The sequence below is a fragment of the Myotis brandtii genome, unplaced genomic scaffold, assembly GCF_000412655.1.
Source record: "Myotis brandtii unplaced genomic scaffold, ASM41265v1 scaffold193, whole genome shotgun sequence".
NCBI classification, from domain to species: domain Eukaryota; kingdom Metazoa; phylum Chordata; class Mammalia; order Chiroptera; family Vespertilionidae; genus Myotis; species Myotis brandtii.
The window spans coordinates 1,295,206-1,301,147 of record NW_005357191.1 but is presented as its reverse complement, the minus strand read 5'-3'; the positions used below and the strand labels follow the sequence as shown (position 1 = coordinate 1,301,147).

General features: G+C 52.5%; 2 long non-coding RNA genes across 2 annotated transcripts in view; one reads left to right on the top strand and one right to left on the bottom strand.

Annotated features, from left to right (window-relative positions):
- LOC106725864 overlaps positions 1–5,942 on the top strand; it is a 14,525-nt gene that overhangs the window by 5,236 nt on the left and 3,347 nt on the right. Inside the window, exon 2 of the long non-coding RNA XR_001361868.1 lies at positions 5,185–5,188. This is a non-coding gene — a long non-coding RNA (uncharacterized LOC106725864). The remainder of the gene's footprint in view (positions 1–5,184; positions 5,189–5,942) is intronic.
- Positions 3,915–5,942, bottom strand: part of LOC102242857 — a 21,127-nt gene continuing 19,099 nt past the window's right edge. Inside the window, exon 2 of the long non-coding RNA XR_001361869.1 lies at positions 3,915–4,270. This is a non-coding gene — a long non-coding RNA (uncharacterized LOC102242857). The remainder of the gene's footprint in view (positions 4,271–5,942) is intronic.

Sequence of the window (5,942 nt, the reverse complement as noted above, 5' to 3'; positions counted from 1 at the left end):
CCTTGCCCCTCTCTTTCTCCAAGCTCCAAGGGCCCCTCTTTTGCCTCTATAACTTGTTTCCTGAGCCCATTTCTTCTACCACTCACTTCCACCTCTGTGACTTTCTAAATAAACGTTCTCTTAGGGAATTCTCTGAATTCTTTCCTTGCCAGAACCCAAGTACGAGGTTGTTGAGCCTGGTGCCCTCACCACCAGCATAACAGCTGAGCTGCCAGCCAGGGCTATAATTCTTTTATTAAATAATATATAGAGACACTGATTTAAATGTCATAGCCAATACGACCTTGTGGTGGCGTTCACTGAAATTCTCTACCTGGCCGTTGTAAAAGAGCTTAAAATCAGGATGAAAACCCCACCACACTGAAGATGTTCACTTTCAGAAGCCCCGGCACAGGGCACAGGGCACAGGGCACAGGCGGGGAGAACTTTCCTGCTCCTGCAGGCGCCTCCGGAGTGTGAAGGAGGGAGGCCTTTCAACTGACTTGTTTGGGGACACAAGTCTTGGAAATGCTGATAAACCTACTGTCTCCTCAACAAAGAAACACTTAAACGTTCCATTTGTGTGAGTGGACCCCTCAGGGCACGTGTGCAGGGGTTGCTTGGGGCCTGGGCCTGGCAGCACCACCTGTGGGAGCTGAGGGGCACCAGGCTGGGCAGGGGGCTGAGATGTGACATGGCTGCACCTGAGCCTCAGCCGCCCTGGGCTGCAGGTCGGGCTTCTGCACCCCACAGCGACGGGGAGGCTGGGAGCCGGGGGAGGCCGTGTCCCGCACCACCTGGGCCCTGGTGCCTCACCCAGTAAGTTCAGTTCCTCCGAGCACAGCACCTCAGGGCGCTGGTCTCTTCCTGGGGACACTGAAAGAAGTGAATGGGCCACAGCAGCCTGGCCCCCCACAGTGTCTCAGGCTTCACTGCCTCCCCCCCCCAACCTGTCCAGGTTGCCACACATCCGTTTACCTGGGGGTCACCCAGTCCCATATCCCTGGGGGGGTCTGAGCTCCTGCCAGTGTGGGTGGCTGCGCCGGTCCATCTGTAACCACGTAGAAACTTCATTTATTTATTGTGATGTTTTCTCCTTCTTTTGGTTAACGTAAAAAAACCATTGAAACCTGTAAAGAATTGTTGTGAGTTTATTTGAGCCAAACTTTGGACATAGACCGGGAAGCAGAACCTCAAGGAATTGAGATAATGCTCCAGAGAATGGTGGGGTTACATCTGCATTTATACATTGCAATCAAAGGAGGGACATAGGTGGGTTACATGAAATCCATTGGTGATAGAATAGAGGTGGGAGAAAGCAAAGCAGGGAAACCCTTGGGATTGGATAAAAAGTAAAATGATGGACACATGCTTAGGTGGGTGCAGGCTCAATTAACATGATAATGAAGGAATTTGTGGTATCTGTCCTGGGGCCCAGCACATTTGGTTGTGCCCCAAGGGGTCCAGAAAAAGGGAAGTAACAAGTTACCCAGTCATTTCAAGGGTATGTTATCATAGATGCAAAAAGACAGATAGGCTCAGTTAAGGTAAAGGTTGACCTTGTCAGTGAAGATACCGGCCTAGGATGTAACTGCCACCATAACTGCTTTTAGTTAAAGTTTAATTTCAGACCATCCTTTGTGGTTACTTTAGGTCTCTGAGTTTGCAAGACTGCCATGCAGGCCTCCCCTGAGCTTGTCAGGTCAGCATGTGGCCCCTTTTGTCCACATTTCCTTTTGATCCGAACTCCAGCACCTGGCTCACCTACCTCCTCCCCTGCACATCCACTCCCTTAATCATTTAAGCCCTCAGGACAACGAGGTTCTGATCAGCATTAAATAATCTTAGGAACAAAGCCTCTGGTCTGTGTTGTGCCCGATGTTCAGGGTCCCCAAAAACCACCAGGGAGCCAAGTCCGATGCAAGATGCAAAAGAGCCTTTATTCGAGCTAGCTCGAGCTCCCCGTCCACCACACTCGCAGCGGCAGGAGGCAGAGAAGAGAGCGAGCTCTGTGGGGAGAGGGGTTTTATAGGGGGGTTGGAGTAAGGGGAGGAGAGAGGACTGTGGACCCTGCCGATTGGCCAGGCGCAAGTCGGGGTCTTGTTACACAGGATGTGGTCGTATCTATGGCGCGCACTTCCCTTGATTATCATTGGTTAGTTTAAAGAAATCCTAGGTGTGGCTAGCAGAGGCTTGGACTTCCGGAAAGAAGCTCCTTGCTGAGCACATGGCTAATGGCTGCTGCCCCAAAATGGAGGATCCGGGGCAAGATGGAGGGCGTAGCCCTCGCCTTTTCAGTCTGTTGACCACAGAGACAGAGGTCAAACTAGAGATAACATCTAGGCCACAGTTGTGTGCCTCCTCCAGGCCCAGAAAAGTGGTGACACCAGATGAAGCAACGCAACGGCCGACACCAAGACCAAATACAATGGTCACCCCCCCAACCCCCACCCCTAGTGCCAGCAAATCAGTAGAGACTGTGAGGCTTGATCCAGCAATTGGACACCCCTCCCCCGGAACTGACTTCCAGACCATTTTGCAATGGACATTCCTGATAGATCCTCCCTTCCCCCAACTGGTGGGCGGAGTATGACGTAACCTGCAGCCCGGAAATACCTGAGTGACTAACCATGTACCTTATATGGACTATACATTGGACCACCAATCCACACCTGCCAAATACCCTAAGCCCTTGGTCTATATCAGTGATGGCGAACCTATGACACGTGTGTCAGAGGTGACATGCGAACTCATTTTTTTGGTTGATTTTTCTTTGTTAAATGGCATTTAAATATATAAAATAAATATCAAAAATATAAGTCTTTGTTTTACTATGGTTGCAAATATCAAAAAGTTTCTATATGTGACACGGCACCAGAGTTAAGTTAGGGTTTTTCAAAATGCTGACATGCCGAGCTCAGAAGGTTCGCCATCACTGGTCTATATGGACAATGCAGTGAGCCACCATCAGTGTGCCCAAGTTCACTAAGCCCCCCTTCCCAGTCCGCCCCTCAAAAGGCATGCCCGCCCCTGCACTGCTGCTGTCCTCCCCTTGCGAGACAGCCCGGCAGGTCCTTCTCCTCTAATAAAGCCTGTAGTCCTGGTTTTCGGCCTCCGTCTGATTTTTCAATTCCCTTTCGCTGAGACCACATTCCACTTGCTAAGACAATTTATCACTCCCCTCCCGACCTGCACAGAGAATTCTCCGCCCAGAAAGCCCGACAAAGTCCTTTCAAACCCGCTGACTCCCGTCACTGGGGGCTGGCGCCTCTGGGGCTCAGCCACCTGGTGTGCGGACGATCCAATAAATTCGTAATCCCTCACCATTCTGGCCTCGCGTGTTCCTCCTTCGGCGACCCCAACAGAGACCCTGACCCTAACCCCTGCAGTCACCATGATTAATGCTTTGTCCCTGTGTAACCCATCCCCTGGAAGCCATTGGGCAACCAGGGCGTTGAGCGTTAGCTCGCTTGTCTGTCCCGGGCCACTTCCTAAAATTAACCCTTATTTTCTTGGCTACAAACCTGTTCCGGGCTCATTGGGTTCTGATGTGCTCAGGCAAGCAGCCCCCTCTGGTCCGTAACCCATTCACCTCCAAGATTGTACCAAGGGGCACCCAGGGGATCTGCCGGGTGTCGGCTACATTCTCCGTCCTCCCCTGATGGGCAGGCCAACCCCTCCTGCCAGGGCAGTGGCTCCTTTCTCTGCTCTCTGGGCCTTAGGAGCTTTGGGACCAGGTGGCAGCTGCTGCTTAGAGGCTCAGGGGCTCCTATTGTGTCTCCTGGAGGATGTGTTCTTCCTTGGGAGCCGGATCCCTGGACCCACAGAGCCGGAAGCTGCAGGATGGGAAGCACAGCGCCCCAGTGGGTCTGGAGAGATGACAAGTGTTAGGTTAGGTGGCTCAGGAGGCGGCGTAGGAAATAAAGAGAGTCCAGTTAATCAGAAAAGAAAGAAAGGAAAGGCTTTATTCTGCGTCCCCAGGCGGCCCACGGGCCCCAAAGACAGGGCACGTGGATCCGCACCAACAGGGAGGGGGGCGCTTTTTTTATACAGCTGTTCAGTGAGGGCGTGGGAGCATGAGCTGTGGGAGTTCCCACCGCGGGGGTCCTCACGGTTTCCAGGTGTCCTCATCTGCCTGGTAGCTGACCTGTTAGGAATTCCAGGGCGGGACCGGTATCTGCGTCACCATCTGCCTGGTGCCTGGCCTGTTACGGATTCTAGGAAGGGCCCAGGATCTGCGTCACCATCTGCCTGGCGGAGGCATGCATCAGCTCCTGGACCCCCTTCCGACCTAACAACAAGCAAGTGAAACAGGAATTTTAGGGGTAAAATAGGACAGGTTTAGGAAATTTTGGAAATTAAGGGGACCATGGAGGAAGCACAGGGCTGCAGAGCAGCAGAAGGTCTATGTCCATAGACTAGGGAAGCTGAAAAGCTGCAACGGGTACATTTCCATAGAATGAGGGAGCGGGGAACAGCAAAAGGCCTATATTTACAACATAAAGAGAAGGAAGCCCTTCATCCGGAAGGAGAGGAAGAAAGCCCAAAGGGAACAGGAAAACAATAAGGAAGGAGGGGGGAGAACTTCACATGTCCCACGTGAGGTCCGACCTTTGAGCCCAGGAGTTACTATAGTAACCAGTCTAAGGGGATAGTGACCATCAGAGGGGATATCAAGGCACCAGGATCTGCAGCCTTTACTAGTATAAGCCGGAGGGAAAAGGAAGTCAGCGGTACCCTTTCCCCCCTCCTATGAGGGAGTCCGTTCTGTGGGACTCTTCCCCCTCCCCACGTGGGAGTCTGTACTTGTTCTTCAATAAATCTCCACCTTTGCTACACCACCTTCTGTCAGTGGATTCATTCCTCGACTCCGGCGGACAATGAATCCGGGTTCCAGTCCAAAAATTTCGTTTCACAGGGGTGTTTCCCACCCTGTCTCTATTGGAGACACGGCCCCAAGCCTCAGGCTGGATCTGGGATGTATACCTTTCCTGGAGGACAGCATCCTGTCCTCGAAAGGTCTCATCACCAATTTCCATCGCTCTCCAGGTTGGAGCTCCTGGAGGTGGGAGTGCGGCAGCACAGGGGGTCCTGCTGCCTGACCCTGCAGCGTCGTCATGGAGAGGGCTCTGGGGCAGGCAGCCTGGAGCCCCAGGAAAGGAGTTATCAGACAGTCTCTGAGTCAGAAGAGAGGGCTGGCCCCAGATCAGTTCTTAGTGTGGACAAAAGGGGCCACATGCTAACCTCACGAGCTCAGGGACAGTCTGCGTGGCGGCCTTGCAAACTCAGAGACCTAAAGTAACCACAAAGGATGGTCTGAAATGAAAACTTAAAAAAATCTTTATGCCCAGTCAGTTTGGCTCAGTGGATACAGTGTCGGCCTGCAGACTGAAAGGTCCCAGGTTTGATTCCGGGCAAGGGCACATGCCCAGGTTGTGGGCTTGATCCCCAGTAGGGGGCTGCACAGGAGGCAGCCAATCAGTGATTCTCTCTCATCATTGATGTTTCTATCTCTCTCTCCCTCTCCCTTCCTCTCTGAAATCAATAAAAATATATTTTTAAAAAAATCTTTGAGAGTATTACAGATGTCCCTCTTTTTTCTCCCCCATTGCCTCCTTCACCAGTTCCCACCCCACCCCAGGCCTTCACCCTATTGTCTGTGTCCACAGGTAATGCATATCCTATATAATAAAACCCTAATATGCAAATAGACCAAATATTTGGCAGAACGACCAGTCGCTATGACAAGCACTGACCACCAGGAGGCAGACACTCAACGCAGGAGCTGCCTCCTGGTGGCCAGTGCACTCCCCATGTGGGAGCACCGCTCAGTCAGAAGCCGGGCTCTCTGCTCCTCAGAGGCGGGAGAGGCTCCCGGTGCCTCTGCTGTGCTTGCCAGCCATGAACCCAGCTTCTGAGCACAGTGGCGGTGGTGGGAGCCTCTCCCGCCTCCACTGCAGGTG